The following is a 19586-nucleotide window of genomic DNA, read 5'->3' as shown; positions in this document are numbered from 1 at the left end:
TATATACTGGTCAAGAATTAAAAAATAAAATAAAAATATATGTCAGAATGGCATAACAAAATAAAAAAGGGATACACCCTTCACCAATACCCCAACTCTCAAGTTCAGCCAATCACTGTCCTCAGAGGTGACCCATGTCAGCCAGTGATTGGCTGAGTGGGCATTTTCTGGATTTCAAAAGAAACTAGGAAGCAGCGACCAACAGTGACTTGGTAAGCATCTGAATGGGAGATGGTCGGGATGGTTGAGGTTAATATCCCTTCTTTTACTTTGCCATTCTGACCCTTTTAAAAGAAAACAAAAATCAGCTGGACAATCCATTTAATAGGCAATTATCACTTTAACACCCTCACTAAAGGATGAGGAGATGGGAATCGGCCTATAATTCGAACTCAGCAAAAACCAGACAGGTAACAAATGTGATGCTATGTCTTCTCCACCTAACAGCCCCTAAGCTCTCTTCACTACTACGAACCATAGGTGAGGCCTATTTAAAGTCGGGTTTGTTTGAAAACAACCTGCAGAACTGTAGGGAAATTTAGGGGAATATTTCCATTGCCTCACGTGTGTAATTTGTTATAACTTCTGACTGGCAGAACTCATGATTGGTTACTATTGTATATCAGCAAAGCAAAGATTTTTGGTAGGACCACCATACTGTTGGGAAGATTATTCGTACTTCCTTGGTCAGCCGGTGGCTTTGCATGTCTAATATTTCAGTTTTAGTTTCATAGTGTTATAAAGGCAGACTCCACACTCAAAAGAGATTCCAGCTTTTGAAGACCCTTCGAGCACCACATTCATCAGCTTCACCTTTTAGTATTTTCGGTAACATCATGGCTTTTTATAGACTTGGCATCTTTTGTTTCAAAACCACAAAGCTGGTGGGTGGCATCACTAGGTAAGAAATAACTTGAGATCAGAAAAAATCTGAGCACCACAATAATCCAACAATCTGCTGTTTTGAAACAAGAAACAATTTAAATTTGCTCACCCAAAATTCTCTTTTCCTGTAGTCTGAAGGCAGCACATGAAGGTTTTTTAAAAAAAATGTATTTGTTTTATTGAACAAATAAAATATGCAAGGTATACAAAGTACACACAACAGTATGCACAACAAAAACAAGGTGTACTATGCCATATCATGTTCACTTTGCCAAATAAACAATATTCACATATATTGTTTGTATTGCTTTTATCACATGAGCTCACAGTCGCCAAGACATGATAGCCAAAGAGCTAGACAACTCTTGGTGAGAGTACATTGATTGCGATGAGGAACACCATCTCTCCCATATCTTAGTGAATATATCTTAGTGAATTTGGAAGCACAACCTCTATTTTTGTATACTATATTTTTTATAGGGTATGACAGTATTTACCAAATTATTCCACTGATTTACCGTGGGACCTCTCTCCCCCATCCACCTGATTGCCACCGCTTTCCGGGCCAAAAATAAAGCCTCCCTCAAAAATATTCTACCATAATGATCCCAAATTTCTTCATCTAGGATGCCAAAGATACATAATTTAGGAGCCATGGGTACTGTATGTCCCATAAGGATAGTTAAGAAATCAGTGACTTTTGTCCAGAACCTATGGATGTGTGGACACATCCATATTAAATGCCAAAAGTCAGCTCCTTCCATAGAGCATCTGTGACAGCAAGAATGTGATAAGGCACCAATCTTAGCCAGACGCAGAGGGGATAGGTATCCCTGATGTATTATACACAGTTGGATAAACCTATTATTTATGGCCGGAGATACCAGTAAGGGTGACTCCAGAGTTTCCTCAATATCCTCATCAATGGTCTGGTATCAGTGGCTTCCACTTAGGGATAACCCCTAAGGGATTGAACTTAAGTTTAGCATTCAGTAGGTGAGTGTAAAGCCCTGATATAAATCCTTTGGGGCCCTGAGATCGAATCACCCCAATCATAGGAAAGTTAGTAATATTAACTCTGTTTGTACCAAAATGTGTTTGCAAGGCATGACGGATTTGTAGGTATTTATGAAATTAACTCCTGGGAAGTTCATATCTAGTGCTCAGTGTGTCGTATGCACAAAAAATATTGTCATCATAGACATTTCCCAATAAGCTGACATTGTGTTCTTTCCAAAATTGAATTCCCGGTAAGGATAACAGAGAGGGAAACATGGGGTTATCCCATAAAGGGGTATCCGGAATGTAATACTCATAATTGCATAGATTTTTGCAGGCTTTCCAAACCTGTATACCCAATCTATGTAGTGGTAATAGCTGTCCAGGGAACAGATGTGGCTGTTCTAAAACAGGCCATAGTGTCTTAATATTCAAAATTCGGCCAAGAGATATTCTGATCTGGGTATCTGGATATCAATTGTCAAACATGCCTTCAAGTAGCAGTTGCCCCGCCAAATAGTAAGTATACAGATTTAGCAAGGACATACCCCCATTTCCTCTCTGGCGGCACAAAGTATCTACCGAAAGTTTGTGTCTATTAGGTCCCCAGATAAAAGGTGCCAGCATAGATTTGTACTGTTGGAAAATCTTCTTCGGAATAATAAAAGGGGCGTGTTCCAGAACATACAAGAATTTGGGGAGTACAATCAATTTGACCAAATTAATGCGACCTGCCACCGACAATGGTAGGCCCCCCCGGATCTTAAATTTATCTCTGCAGTAATCCAAGAGAGGTCTAACATTGGAGACATGAAAAGTGTCTGCATCCTTGGTAATTGTGATGCCCAAATATTTGAAGCTGGATACTATAGGTAATTCTCCATTGAGGGGTATTGAGTCTATAGTGTATAATGGAAAAAGTATTGACTTAGACCAGTTGATTTGGAGACCAGAAAAGAGACTGAATCCTTCAATTAGTGATACGGCCCTAGGAAGAGTGGTTTCAACCTCTGACATAAAGGGCACCATGTCGTGTCGCATACAGACCTGTTCTGTCTTCACCTTGTCCCAGACTCACACCCTTGAAAATTTTATCACCTCTAATACGTATAGCCAGGGGCTCTATGGCCAAGGCGAAGAGCAAGGGGGAAAGCGGACAGCCCTGCCGGGTGCCTCTACCAAGACTAAAACTGCTTGAACACATACCATTTACCATAATATTAGATTTTGGGTCTTTATAGAAAATGGAAATCCATTTAATAAAATTAGGACCAAATCCAAAATGTTCCAGAGTAGCCAATAAAAACGGCCACTTTATCGAGTCAAAGGCCATGGCCGCATCTAATGAGGCCAATGCCCATTTTTGTTTCCTAGACAGGCCTATCTGGGTAATTACAAAAAAATAGCCTGCGCTGGGCCTTCTCCTTCAGGAGGTTCAGATATTGGCTACCTTTTAAAAGCCAGTTCTGTTTGTTCTAGTCAGTAGGATCACCAACGTATAATCTCTCTAAATTGAAGCATTCAGATGCCACTTCCTCCTCTAACCTGGCCGAAGCTCGTTTAACAAAGGAGATGGAAGATTTTAAGCATCCCCTTAAGTAAGCCTTCAGCGTGTCCCACTTCAGCAAAGGTTCGATATTGTCATCATGAACCTCTAGGAATACTGATATTTGGTCTGGGATGCGATCATTGGGAGAAAAAAGGGTGATCCAGAAGGGATGTATCTTCATTGAATGACCAGCCTTCCAATGCTCAGGTAAAAAGGTCAGGAGTAACAGTGAATGGTCAGAGACTCCTCTCATTCCGTATTCAATCTGGTAGTCAGTAGAACATAGGGCAGGATTCCCCATAGCGTAATCTATTCTAGATAGACTATTGTGACTGGCAGGAATGTCTTGCCTTCAGGATATTTAAGCTGCCACATATCTGTCCACCCAATCTCTTCCATTAATTTAGCCAGAGAAGATCCAGAAGCATCAATACCATCTGGGATCCCTCTTGGGTAAAACTTGTTCAAGGCGTTAGACATTGTCATATTATAATCCCCCATGCACAACACCCTAGCTGATGGATATGAAGCAGCAAAACTTATGGCTTGGTGAATAGTTTGTAGAGAAGAAGGAGGGGGTATATATATGCCGAGGAGAACATATAGGGTACATTGAATGTATGCTGCCACAAATATGTGTCGACCGGCCGGATCATTCTGTATTTTCTCAAGCTCCCACCGCAGTGACTTATGTACCATTAAGGATACACCTCGAGGCATATTTGTATAGCATGAGTGTTGTGCCCACTGTTGCCAAGGTTTCCGAAGCCTTTTAGTAGTCTCTGCGGTTAAGTGAGTCTCCTGTAAACACAAGATGTGAGGGTTGAACTTCCTAATCTCAGAGAATACCATGGATCGTTTCTTAACACTTCCCAGACCTCGAATATTCCACGACATTACCCGCATGTCAGCCATTTTAGTATATGTAACCAATTAATTCGGATCCACATTAAATACCTAATCATCGGATTCCCCTTATTTAATTCAACGGCTATCTGATATCTCAGCAAGCTCCGTAGTATAGCAATATCATAGTACATAACAGTTAACACATGCAAGTTAAACATAGAACAGTGTAGTTTAGCAGGGCCTGGGACCTAGCTTATTCCAAGCAAATGTCCCTACCGTCCCGCAAGTAACACAACAGGGTTAAAGTTCCCGTGGCAACAAACAGACGGGGTGTACTAATGGTAGATTTTACCAATTGCACTTAGTTGTCAGGTGTAACAAACAATTTCACATACCCTAACTTTCTCACATACAGGTGAGTAATGTATAAACGCTCAACCTAGAAACACTAGTATATACGGTGGTATTACCTTTAAGTGTGCTGGAACTTGATAAGGTGTATTCCCCCCCCCTCCACACATATACAGTACAGACCAAAGGTTTGGACACACCTTCTCATTCAAAGAGTTTTCTTTATTTTCATGACTATGAAAATTGTAAATTCACACTGAAGGCATCAAAACTATGAATTAACACATGTGGAATTATATACATAACAAACAAGTGTGAAACAACTGAAAATATGTCATATTCTAGGTTCTTCAAAGTAGCCACCTTTTGCTTTGATTACTGCTTTGCACACTCTTGGCATTCTCTTGATGAGCTTCAAGAGGTAGTCCCCTGAAATGGTTTTCACTTCACAGGTGTGCCCTGTCAGGTTTAATAAGTGGGATTTCTTGCCTTATAAATGGGGTTGGGACCATCAGTTGCGTTGAGGAGAAGTCAGGTGGATACACAGCTGATAGTCCTACTGAATAGACTGTTAGAATTTGTATTATGGCAAGAAAAAAGTAGCTAAGTAAAGAAAAACGAGTGGCCATCATTACTTTAAGAAATTAAGGTCAGTCAGTTAGCCGAAAAATTGGGAAAACTTTGAAAGTAAGGGCTATTTGACCATGAAGGAGAGTGATGGGGTGCGCCGCCAGATGACCTGGCCTGAACCCAATCGAGATGGTTTGGGGTGAGCTGGACTGCAGAGTGAAGGCAAAAGGGCCAACAAGTGCTAAGCATCTCTGGGAACTCCTTCAAGACTGTTGGAAGATCATTTCTGGGGACTACCTCTTGAAGCTCATCAAGAGAATGCCAAGAGTGTGCAAAGCAGTAATCAAAGCAAAAGGTGGCTACTTTGAAGAACCTAGACTATGACATATTTTCAGTTGTTTCACACTTGTTTGTTATGTATATAATTCCACATGTGTTAATTCATAGTTTTAATGCCTTCATAGTCATGAAAATAAAGAAAACTCTTTGAATGAGAAGGTGTGTCCAAATTTTTGGTCTGTACTGTATATACGGCAGCTATCATTATAAGGCGCAAGATGACATTACATTACATGGCTGCCAACCAGCATAACTAAAGAACATCAGAAGATCAGACAGAATTGGATAAGAACAAACTATGACAGCAAGTAGAAGTATAAGGCAAGAGGCAGATGATGAATGAAGAGACTTCACCTACTGAGTCAATACCTGTACACAAAAAAGGTATGGTTATGAATAGGTGTAAGTCCCAATGGTGTGGCCGTAGATCTTGAGTGAGCATCCACTTCACATAGTAGAATAGCAAACAACAAATTTCCCTAAAGATAGATTCATCTGTGTTCTCTGGCAGGACGATATTTGCTGTCCAACCAATTGACAGCTTCCACTGGTGAATTGAAGAATTTGCTGCTCTCTCCATCTGTAATTCTCAGCCGGGCTGGATACGCCATAGAATATGGTATATTCAAATCACGGAGGTGCCTTTTCACCGCCATAAACGTGGCCCTGCGTTTTTGTAATTCCGCTGAGAAATCCCGAAAGAGCATAATTGTGGCATTCTCGAAGGACAAATTTTGTTTGCACCGTGCTAGCTGAAGGATATGATCTCTATCAGTAGAATTCAGTAAACGCGCTAACATTGGTCGCGGGGGAGCTCCCGGCGGCAGCGCTTTGGAGGGAACTCTATGAGCTCTCTCCACAATGAATGCAGTAGAAAAATTAGCATCAGGGAAAGTGGACTTGAGCCATGTAGTAATGAAGGTGCAAGGATCATTACCTTCTGCTCGTTCTGGTAGTCCTATTATGCGCAGATTGTTGCGCCGAGTGTGATGTAGTCATCGCATTTCTGTTGCCAGAATTCCACTTTCTTCTCCAATTCAGATATTTGTGCAGGTATCGGACTCACTCTGTCTTCCATATCGGAAAGTCTCTGTTCAGACTCTTTAATACGCTCTCGCATGTTTTGCATATCAGCTCTTAAAAGGCCTATATCTACCTTTACCTCTTCCATCTTCCCAGACAGAGAGGAGCGACAGGTTGTAATAGCCAGTAAAAGCTGTTCCGTCACTTGCTTAAGCGATGGTTCGGCTCCCTGAGTCGAGTCTTCCGCTTCAACCAGCGATTCACTGGAGGCAGATGAGTCGCGTGACGGTGCTCCCGCACCGCTGCCATCTTGGTTATCCAGGCGGGCAAATTATTTAAGCTTTACTGCTGCCAATAGAGCTTTATTTCGGGACAATTTCGGAGCGCGGGGTCTGCCCGGGCCCTTACCCACCGATACCGAAATGTTGGCGTTCTTTTACATTCAGAATAAGGAAAAAGTTAGGGTATGAGGTCCGGAGCTTCTGCTAACCGCGTCCGCTCATATCAGCTTCCGGCAACGCCCCAGCACATGAAGGTTTAAAGGCTATGTACACCTTTGGGGGCAATTTTATTAGTGCATTGTACTCTTTTTGAGCTAAAACTCATTCCCGACTCCAATCAGGCAATCAGAATAACTCCCTGGATCAACGACCCCTCTCTAGTAGCTATAGCCCCTCTCCAGAAATACATCCAGGCCCCTCTTGAATTCCTTTATTGTACTCACCATCACCACCTCCTCAGGCAGAGAGTTCCATAGTCTTACTGCTCTTACCGTAAAGAATCCTTTTCTATGTTTGTGTACAAACCTTCTTTCCTCCAGACGCAGAGGATGTCCCCTCGTCACAGTTCTGGGGATAAATAGATAATGGGAGAGATCTCTATACTGACCCCTGATATATTTATACATATTAATTAGATCTCCCCTCAGTCGTCTTTTTTCTAAAGTGAATAACCTTAATTTTGATAATCTTTCAGGGTACTGTAGTTGCCCCATTCCAGTTATTACTTTAGTTGCCCTCCTCTGGACCCTCTCCAGCTCTGCTATGTCTGCCTTGTTTACAGGAGCCCAGAACTGTACACAGTACTCCATGTGTAGTCTGACTAGCGATTTGTAAAGTGGTAGGACTATGTTCTTATCATGGGCATCTATGCCCCTTCTGATGCAACCCTTTATCTTATTGGCCTTGGCAGCAGCTGCCTGACACCGGTTTTTGCAGCTTAGTTTGCTGTTTATTAAAATTCCTAGATCCTTTTCCATGTCAGTGTTACCGAGTGTTTTATCATTTAGTATGTACGGGTGACTTGCATGATTCCTTCCCATGTGCATAACATTTGTCAGTGTTAAACCTCATCTGCCACTTATCTGCCCAAGCATCCAATCTATCCAGATCCCTCTGTAGTAGTATACTGTCCTTTTCAGTGTAAATTACTTTACACAGTTTATTGTCATCTGCGAAAATTGATACTTTACTATGCAAGCCTTCTACGAGATCATTAATAAATATATTGAAGAGAATAGGGCCCAATACTGACCCCTGAGGTACCCCACTAGTGACAGTGACCCAATCTGAGTGTGTACTGTTAATAACCACCCTCTGTTTTCTATTATTGAGCCAGTTACTTACCCACATACAGACGTTTTCTGCCAGTCCGAGTATTCTCATTTTATATACTAACCTTTTATGTGGTACAGTGTCAAATGCTTTGGAGAAGTCCAGATATACGACATCCATTGATTCGCCGCTGTCAAGACTAGAACTTACCTCCTCATAGAAACTGATTAAATTAGTTTGGCATGGCCGATCCCTCACGAAGCCATGCTGATATGGCGTTATTTGCTTATTTCCGTTGAGATGCTCTAAGATAGCATCTCTCAGAAAACCTTCAAACAGTTTACCCACAACAGATGTTAAACTTACCGGCCTATAGTTTCCAGGCTCTGTTTTTGGACCCTTTTTGAATATTGGCACCACATTTGCCATGCGCCAATCCTGTGGAACATTCCCTGTCAGTATAGAGTCCGCAAATATCAGAAATAAGGGTCTGGCTATGACATTACTTAATTCCCTTAGGATACGGGGGTGTATGCCATCCGGTCCTGGCGATTTGTCTATTTTAATCTTTTTAAGTCGCTGATGTACTTCTTCCTGGGTCAGACAGGACACTTTTAATGGGGAATTTATTTTTACATTCTGCATGTCATCTGACAGTTTATTTTCCTCAGTGAATACACTGGAGAAAAAAATATTTAACAGTTTTGCTTTCTCCTCGTCGCTCTCTGCGACTCCCCGCTCATTACTCTTTAAAGGGCTGACACCTTCAGATTTATACTTTTTAACATTTATGTAATTGAAGAACATTTTAGGGTTAGTTTTACTCTCTTTGGCAATTAGTCTCTTTCGGTCTCTAGTTTGGCCGCTTTTATTTGTTTTTTACATGTTCTATTTTTTTCCTTATAGTTTTTCAGTGCTTCCGTGCTACCCTCCTGTTTTAGTGATTTATATGCTTTCTTTTTGTCATTTATTGCTTTCTTTACAGTTCTATTTATCCACATTGGTTTCTTTTTGTTCCTTAACCTTTTATTCCCATACGGTATGTACCTCTCTTAATGAGATTTTAGGATGTTTTTAAAGATATCCCATTTTGTGGCTGTATTTTTATTTTTGAGGACTTTGTCCCAGTTAGTTAGGCCTATGGCCTCTCTTAGTTGGCTAAATTTAGCTTTTTTGAAGTTTGGTATTTTTGTTCCTCCCTGTAGAAACGCTCTTTTGAATGATAATTGGAAGGTTATTACTTTATGGTCACTATTTCCCAGGTGTCCTGCACGTCTGTTGTTCTGTCAGGCCTATTGGTTAATACTAAGTCCAGTATGGCCGTCCCTCTAGTCGGGTCCTGAACCAGTTGGGAGAGGTAATTGTCTTTGGTTATTGCCAAGAACCTGTTTCCCTTATGAGATATACAAGATTCAGTTTCCCAGTCTATATCTGGGTAGTTGAAGTCCCCCATAATAACCACCTCATTATGATTTGCCGCCTTGTCTATCTCGTTTAGTAGTAGATTTTCTGTGGACTCTGGTATATTAGGTGGTTTATAGTAAACTCCTATTAGTAATTTATTGTTGTTTTTAGCTCCATGTATCTCTACCCACAGTGACTCCACATGTTCATGTCCCTCACTTATATCTTCACGGAGTGTGGGCTTTAGACAGGACTTTACATAAAGGCAGACCCCTCCCCCTCTCCGGTTTTGACGATCCTGTCTAAACAGACTGTAACCTTGTACATTAACTGCCCAGTCATAGCTATCATCTAGCCATGTCTCAGTTATTCCCACTATGTCATAGTTCTCCTCACACATCACTAATTCCAGTTCCCCAGTTTTATTAGTCAGGCTTCTGGCATTAGTATACATACATTTGAGAGGTTTATGTATATTTTTTACTCTACACCTTTCCTTCTGAACTGTTCTAGTCCCTCCTTCCATTCCTCCCCCAGTCCCACTACCTTGCCCCCGGTCTCTATCTGCACTATCTTCCCCTCCTATAGTGTAATTTTCCTCCCCCCCAGTCCCTAGTTTAAACACTCCTCCAACCTTCTAGCCATCTTCTTCCCCAACACAGCTGCCCCTTCCCCATTGAGGTGCAGCCCGTCCCTACGATAGAGCCTGTAGCCGATACAGAAGTCGGCCCAGTTCTCCAGGAACCCAAACCCCTCCTTCCTACACCAGTTCTTGAGCCACTTGTTAATCTCCCTAATCTCCCACTGCCTTTCTTGTGTGGCTCATGGTACAGGCAGTATTTCGGAAAATACTACCTTTGAGGTCCTTGCCCTAAGCTTTTGACCTAAATCCCTGAAATCATTTTTAAGGACTCTCCACCTACCTCTAACTTTGTCATTGGTTCCGATATGGACCATGACCGCTGGATCTTCTCCAGCCCCTCCCAGTAATCTGTCAACCCGATCTGCGATGTGTCGAACTCTAGCGCCAGGAAGACAGCACACTGTTCGGCGATCGCGGTCTTTGTGACAGATTTCCCTATCTGTTCCCCTAATATTGGAGTCTCCCACTACGAGCACCTGTCTGGCCTGCCCTGCTCTCCTGGTCCCCTGCTTACTGGATCTGACATTCCCCTGACTGGCAGGGGAAGTGTCCGGCTGCAGCAGTGCCGTCCTTGGGCTGACATCCCCCTCATCTGCCAAACGTGCAAACTTGTTTGGGTGTGTCAGATCAGGGCTAGCCTCCTTGGCACTCTTCCCTCGACCCCGCGTTCTGTTACCCAGCTAGCTACCTCACTTTCCTCAGCCTCCTCTCTGTCACCCTCCCCCTCATCTACCCCAAAGAGTGCTTGCTCGGTGAGAAGCAAACTCTTTTGCAAATTGTCAATGCCTCTCAGTGTTGCAACTTGCCCATTTAGAGACTCGATTAGCGATTCCAAACGGGTAATTTGCTCACATCTTGAACAAAGATATACACCCTTGAACGGCTGTTCCAGGACTTCATACATCATGCAAGATGTGCACTGGACTGCGTTGTCAATTGTGCAACACATACTAAATGGGGATTACAACAGTAAAAAAGTAAAACAGTAAATATGATTTAGAATTAGACCCTGTCTGCTGTAGTTGAAGGACTACCTAGAATTAAGCCAACAACACACAAGGAAATTATAACCAACCTTAGTTTCCAACTCCTTTTCTTAAACTCCTTTTTTTTTTAACTCCACTTAATAAGAAGCCCACTTAGTAGAGCAACCCTCAGGCAGAGCAGGCTCTAGAGAGTCTAGTGGGTCAATTTATAGCACCTGGTTCCCCAGGCCACTCCCCTTAATCAAGCAGAGAAAAAAAATGGGTTTAAATGGCAACACCCAGCAGAGGGGGGAAAAAAAAGTTTTAAATGGCAGTACTAAAATGCAAAAACTTAACTTTCAAGGATCTCTTCTTCAAGCCACACTCAGCCACCTGCAATCACTCCCACAAAATCACACTCGGCACTAGAACTCCTTTTTTTTTAACTCCACTCAATAAGAAGCCCACTTAGTAGAGCAAGCCTCAGGAAGAGCAGGCCCCCAAGCATCTGGTGACAGACATGTATGTCTATGTCTTGTGGCTGCTCACAGGTATCTTTCATGAATTCTTCCATTAGATGGGAGCCTGTAAAGTGTAACTATACGTTTATGGTATATACTGTATGTTCAATATGCCATAAATGCAGAATTTCAGTCTGTAATACCCCTTGTCGTTGGTTCAGTCTGACAATGTGGCCCCTAACCTGAAAATGTTGTGCACCCCTACTCTAGAGTATAGCAATTGGGTAATGAGTGATTTGATCCATCTTCCCTGAGTTGCTTTACCGTATTTTTCGCCCCATAAGACGCACTTTATCCAGTTTAACATCGCTGGATGCGATGTACGGAGCGGGGGCCGGGGGAGGGACTGGGAGGAGGAGCTGGGGGCCGGCAATAGCGGTGGGGCTGTGCGGTCACTGTACTATAGCCCCGCCCCACCGCTCCGGTATTCTAATATAAAATGTATTATTGAATTAAAAGTTATTAAACATGCCCCCCTCACTCCTAATAGTACCGTATATCCTAATTGCTTCTGTATAATGCCGGCAGGCCGGGCGGGCGGCAGCGTAACTCCCTGATGTCACGTGCCTGCGCCGCCTCCTTTATGAATGAAGCAGGCGGCGCAGGCAAGTGACGTCAGTGAGTGACGCGCCCGGCCCGCCTGCCGGCATTATACAGAAGCAATTAGGATATACGGTACTATTAGGAGTGAGGGGGGCATGTTTAATAACTTTTAATTCAATAATACATCTTATATTTGTATACTGGGGGGGCGGCGGGGGGGCACACGGAATCTGTGGATGGCACAGTTAAAGGGTGGGGGTCTGTGGATGGCACTGTTATGGGCTGGGGGGGTCTGTGGATGGCACTGTTATGGGGTGGGGGGTCTGTGGATGGCACATATATAACAGTGCCATCCACAGATCCCCCCCTGTAACAGTGCCATCCACAGATCCCCCCCGTAACAGTGCCAGCCACAGATCCCCCCATAAGTGTCCGTCATCCACAGATCCCCCCATAAGTGTCCGTCATCCACAGATCCCCCCATAAGTGTCCGTCATCCACAGATCCCCCCATAAGTGTCCGTCATCCACAGATCCCCCCATAAGTGTCTGTCATCCACAGATCCCCCCATAAGTGTCCGTCATCCACAGATCCCCCCCATAACAGTGTCCGTCATCCACAGACCACCATTAGTTCCGCACCTTTTGGTTAAACCTTTTGGTTAAAAATAATTTTTTTCTTATTTTCCTCCCCAAAAACCTAGGTGCGTCTTATGGGCCGGTGCGTCTTATAGGGCGAAAAATACGGTACTTCCTTTCTTCCCTTTGCTTATCCCTTGAAACTGTAACAATATAGACTCTTTCTGTCTGAAGGATTACACTTTTTCAAGACTCTGAGGATTCAGAAGAGGCTACTTTCACATCTGCAGCCAGGTGTACTGGCAAACAATGCTGGGAATCAACAGGACAATAACCACTGCGATTCTCTGCAAATTTGCCGGGTAGTGCCCACATTTTTGGTAGACCCCATTATAATCAATGAGGTGTGGCGGGAAAGAGGCAGTATTGCTGCATTGTGCAGGATAACTGAGCCTTGAACCAGGCAAGAAAAATCATAAGCTTCTGAAAGACCTGCAGAGGGCTCCACTGAAGCACAGTAGTTACACACAGAGAAGAGTCGTCAGGTAAAGGCTGTTGACATTTTAAACAAATCCGATGACGAGATTTCCTTGAACTCTTTTTCACTCAGATGAACAGGGAGACATCTGCAAAATACATCACAGAGAGTGAGAAAAAAGAGCGCAGCCGGCACTGCTGCATGTGTCTATGTAGTCACTGGAGCACTTAAAACACTGGGATCCCGAACCTTCACGGTGGTGCTCTATCGGTGATATAGTACTAATAATGATAGCATAAGAAAGAAAGCACCGCGGCACTCACCACTGGTCACAAAGTTGCTGTTTGCAGTTTATTTCTTGGTACACATAGTGGACGCAGACAGAACACAGGTGAATCTGTATTTTTCGGCCTATAAGATGCACCCAGGATTTAGGAAAGAAAAATAACAAAATATTTTTCATCAGACCTCAAAATCATCCCCAACCTCCATCAGCCTCAGATCAGACATAAAATAAACTTACCTCGTTTTCTCTAAACGGCACTGCCACACTGCAGATCCATTCACCATTCCCTGGTCTTCTTCCAGCCCGTGCTGCACTGTAAGCTGACATCACACAGCCTACGTGCACTACATCCTGACACTGTATGCAGTCAGGACGCAGAGCGGAGCCCGGAAGAAGACCAGGGAGGGTGAGTACAGCCAAGCAGCGCTTCTGTCACTGCTCCCTGCGCCTCCTGCATATTAATGACCACGTTCATAATGGAAGCGATCATTAGCATTTGGACTATATCATGCACCGGCGGGGGGCGGGAGTGCGTCTTATATTACTAATTTTGCCAAATACCGTAGGTACAAAAGGGCAGGAAGAATAAAGTAATACATCTTACTGACAGAAAGGTATTACTGCCTAGCTGTGCGTACCAAACTTACTGTGCTCCGAATTTAAATAGGAACGGGAGGCACAAAGCTCCCCTTCCCTACGTTATGACATAGGAGCCCAGACATGGGGTGAAACTAAAGTGCGTGCATATGACAAAAGCACACAGCTGACCCCTGGCCTATCCTGTGCAACAGACAGAACAGGCGGAGCATGCACAGCAAACGTGCCAGCGCAGGTGCACACCAGCTGAACCCATCTAACGACACTGCAGGATAAAAGTAGAAGACAAGGACCGGCATCCCTCCGATACCAGAAAAAAAAACCTGCTCCAATACGTACTGTATGGTTAGGTTATACAATGGAGGGTCAGAGACCACGTTCTGTTTTCACATGAGTTAATAATAGATGGTGACTTAGCAGAGTTCTTAAAAGGATGTTTTCAAGAGTGCTGACTTTACAAATGTAGGTGTAATCAAAAATTAAAAGGGTATTCCCATCTCAGCCTCTCATGGCCAAGACTGGACTACCGGTCATATGAGGCTCTCAGGGTTACAGAGGCAGCTCTGCTATTTATGTAACTTCCATTCACTTCTATAAGAGTTATGGAAGCCGAGTAGCCCAGCCTAGTCATCTATTTCTGTGACCCTGGCCATCTCTGGCTGATGCATACAAAGGATATTCCGATCTCAGTCTGTGAATAAGGGGATAGGATGAAAACTTGGCACAACCCCATAAAGCAGGGAAATGTAGGTATAATGCAGTTTACTCAATGTCACACGGGTCCAGGAAGCTGAGATATGGAGTTTGTTGTGTAGGAATCTGAAAATTATTCAGAGAAAAAGATTATTCTGGATCACCAGATCTCCACTTTGAGGGCCCAATCAAAAGTATTCTCGTGTCTGTGTGAACCACAGACTTTATGTCTTTGGATGCATGAACTTTACAAATTATAAAAAGAAATCAAAGCACCAAACTTTCCAGTCCAGACACATTTATTATGCATTCTTTAAAAAAATAGACGCCATATCAATAATACCATAATTTGACTATGTTATGCAGAATACAGACCAAGACACACAAAAGATAATCCTTGTCCTCCATTTTTACATCTTGTGCACCCAGGGAAATCAAGACCAATGTTTCATAAACCTGTCTTAATTTGAAGGGCACTGGAGTAAAATACGCCTCTTCATAACTTTGGCACGTCTCTAAGATGTCAGTGTGCCAGAAATGCAAATCTCTGTAATCAAAGAGGGTTTAGCTTAGAGACGGCAACCTTCCTCACTTACCTGGTTTGAGAAGCTGTTAACTCAACCACATACTGGTGTTAAGCTTCTTTCTAATATAAACCGCAATCTACAAACTGTAGAACTCCTTGCATCTCTTTACTCTATTAGAGAGTGGGAGAGAGACTTTAGGCTTGAAATTGTCAACCAAAGATCTAAAGACCATTTTATTGGTACCTAAAATTAAATCCAGATGTATCACAATCCAAGAAAATGCATATAAGATTCTCCCCAGATGGTATCTGACTCCCTCTAGACAGGGAAGAATGTATAGCTCTATATCTGATATGTGTTGTAGATGCCATGCCCATGTGGATAATCTTTTTCATATTTGATGGTCATGCTCCAGATTTGCAGATTTTTGAACAAAAAAATTTGAAAATAACACCGCTATTTTTAAGATGACTGTTACTCAACTCCCATACCGCCCAGAAATTGCCCTTTTATCACTTATACCTGAGGGGTTCCCTGAAAAAACTAAAGATTTAGTCAGAATACTAGTAGCTGCTGCCTGTTTGCTCATAGCCTCCGGCTGGAGGTCTGAGATTGCTCCCACTACCCCACAATGGCAAAATAAGGTGGACGCCTTAGCCAGACTTGAGGAACTTTCCCATTGGGAACTCAGATCACATCACAAATATACTAAATTATGGTCCCCTTGGCTGGACAGGTCAATGAGGCCAACATGATAATCCAGTGATGGTAGAGCAACCCCCAGTCTTATTTTGTTATCCTACTTTTACCAACCTCTTTTAACAATGGAGGATGATGGATCCCCCAGACTTCTTATTGTAGTCCCACTCGGGCCCATCAGGACTGGCGTCCAACTAAAACTTTGTATAACTCTTCCCCGGGACATCCTCATATTCCCCCTCCCATACCTTTTTCTTTTCTTTGATACCTTGCTATGTTTATGTCCATTTCAGTTGGGTTTGTTTTTCTTGTATATGATTCAGCTGCATTTTCTGTTTAGGCACCATTTTCGACCTATTCCCCAGAAAGTCGCATTTACGTTCAATTTGGAAGATGCCAATTACTTCCTAGTCATACTTGCCTTATAGCTAATCTGTAGTATTCAGGCGGATATATCTTGTTTTTTCTAACTGGATTATTGCCTGGACGAAAGCTATCTTTTGCTACACATACTATTGATCTGATATGTACTTAAAGGGGTTCTCCGGGAATTAATAAAATGAAAATACTTAAATATTACTTTAATTAAATATATTCTCAAATACTTTTCATTATTTATAATGGCTTGTTTTGTCTGAGGAGCAATCATTAGGAGAAACAAAATGGCCACCATCCCATTAGTTCACACACAACCTGTCCTAATCACACAGGTGGACAAGTTACTGAGGTAAAGAGCTGCCCTATCCTCCTACTCTCTACTTTTCAGGGATTATTATCATAAATACAGATGATAAGAACTTTAGCTGAATCTCTGCGGAATTTAGTTCATGAGGAGACATGAAGTACAGAGAGGACAGACAGAACAGGCTGTGGTTATGTGGAGCTGTGGTAATGGAGACTGCATACAAGTGCTGCTGCTCATTACCCACACCTCACCCTCCTCTCATGTCTTCTCATCTCCATTCCCACAGAGATTCACCTGTATTCAGGATCATAACCCCTGACGAGCAGAGAGGATGGGGCAGCTCTATAGCTCAGTGTTGTGAAGTAACTTGTCCTCCTGTGTGATTAGAACAGGTTTTGTGTGCACTTATAGGATGGCGGACATTTTATTTCTCCTAATGATTGCTCCCTAGAAAAAACGAGCCATTATAACTAATGAAGGGTATCTGTGAATATATTTAAATCCTGAAGATCCCCTTTAAGGATTGTGTTGTAATTATGTTCTTTGTGGCTCTCTGAACTTGCGTTCTAGTTGTTCGTTAACATAACTTTGAAAATGAATAAAAGACAAAAAAAAAAGCAATGCAAATCTCTGCCTGCTGTGAGCTGGTATTTATGATAAATTTGTTGAGCCCTCCTCCTCTATGCCTTGCCCGCCGTTTTTGGTACTTTTAAAAAGTACCAAAAAAATCACAAGACACAAATGTTTGCAGAAAATGGTGCGGGCACAAAAAAATTCAAGAGGTAGAGGGAGGTCCGGAGGTAAGTATAGCAACATGTTTAATTTTACTCCATTTGGGGACTTGTCTGAGATTATGTCGGACAACCCCTTTAACTTTACAATGAATAATGTCAAACAATTTAACAATCCTAAAGAGTTAACACAATCACCAGTAGATGTTCTCTAGGAATGTTTTGGGATATGTTCACAAGTGTGCCTCGGGTTTCTGCTGTGGGTTCTGGCATGGGTCTGCAAGCTGTAAATAACAATGACAGAAAAGAGAGCTCACTGAAATATAACACGGCCTGCTATACCACCTAGCCTCTCAATGTAATTAGTAATAAATGGCTGGTTTTCATTGAAAATACACACACCTAAAGAATTATTAGGAACACCATACTAATACAGTGTTGGACCCCCTTTTGCCTTCAGAACTGCCTTAATTCTACGTGGCATTGATTCAACAAGGTGCTGATAGCATTCTTTAGAAATGTTGGCCCATATTGATAGGATAGCATCTTGCAGTTGATGGAGATTTGAGGGATCCAGGGCACGAAGCTCCCGTTCCACCACATCCCAAAGATGCTCTATTGGGTTGAGATCTGGTGACTGTGGGGGCTATTTTAGTACAGTTAACTCATTGTCATGTTCAAGAAACCATTTTTCCAGTCTTCAACAGTCCAATTTTGGTGAGCTCGTGCAAATTAGCCTCTTTTTCCTATTTGTAGTGGAGATGAGTGGTACCTGTGGGGTCTTCTGCTGTTGTAGCCCATCCGCCTCAAGGTTGTGCGTGTTGTGGCTTCACAAATGCTTTGCTGCATACCTCGGTTTTAACGAGTGGTTATTTCAGTCAACATTGCTCTTTTATCAGCTTGAATCAGTCGGCCCATTCTCCTCAACAAGGCATTTTTGCCCACAGGACTGCCGCATACTGGATGTTTTTCCCTTTTCATACCATTCTTTGTAAACCCTAGAAATGGTTGTGCGTGAAAATCCCAGTAACTGAGCAGATTGTGAAATACTCAGACCGGCCCGTCTGGCACCAACAACCATGCCACGCTCAAAATTGCTTAAATCACCTTTCTTTCCCATTCTGACATTCAGTTTGGAGTTCAGGAGATTGTCTTGACCAGGACCACACCCCTAAATGCATTGAAGCAACTGCCATGTGATTGGTTGACTAGATAATTGCATTAATGAGAAATAGAACAGGTGTTCCTAATAATTCTTTAGGTGAGTGTATATCCACAATTTATTGTTTACCTAAAAAAAACATATATAATACCTTATTTAAGATATGCATATAATACTAATAAAAAATACATCAAATATAAACAATAAAATAAAAAATAAAAATGTGCAAAATTATGCAGTCACGGTCCCTCTGTAAGTATATCGTGAGGAGCTCTCGCACTAATTAAAAATCAAAATGTTCCACAGCAGCATAAAAGAAGTTGATACAGTGTCTTAGGCTACTTTCACATTTGCGGCAGTGTGATCCGGCGGGCAGTTCCATCGTCGGAACTTCTTATTACGGTGTTCCTGGATGGTTTCAAATTGCCACTTCTTAAACTATTATATTGGATATATATTGGATATAGTATGCAGCGGTACTCAACCAGTTAGATTGTTACTGTTTGTTCGGCTGTATCGTTGTTATACAAAGAATTCGAGCAGTACGTCCTTATGTGACTAGCTACTCCATACAAGGTGCATATTAGTCAAGGAGTGATTGCGCCACCACTGTCCGACTCGTTCAACCAATCTTATCGTTAATACAAGAGATTGATTAGTAGAGGATGTTATTAGCTGCTTACCAGATCCGTCACTGCCCGCACTGTTAGGTGGTACGTACGTGGCTCTGTTGAACTCGGGTCTCTTGTGGAGCACGTTGGTTTTCTTGCACATGTGCTAGTGCTGGCACTTTCTTACAACGTACGCTGTAGCTGCGGATCGGATCTTTGATTGTGAAATCCTTGCTTCAAAGAATTGCACTTTGTATGAACTACTGTCCTTTCAATCATCAGACGCGTTTCGAAACCACTTGGGTTTCTTCCTCAGTGGTTACAAATATAATGAGAATGAGGGAC

The sequence above is a fragment of the Bufo bufo genome, chromosome 6 (assembly GCF_905171765.1).
Source record: "Bufo bufo chromosome 6, aBufBuf1.1, whole genome shotgun sequence".
In the NCBI taxonomy this organism is placed as follows: domain Eukaryota; kingdom Metazoa; phylum Chordata; class Amphibia; order Anura; family Bufonidae; genus Bufo; species Bufo bufo.
Note: the sequence above shows the minus strand (reverse complement) of the source record.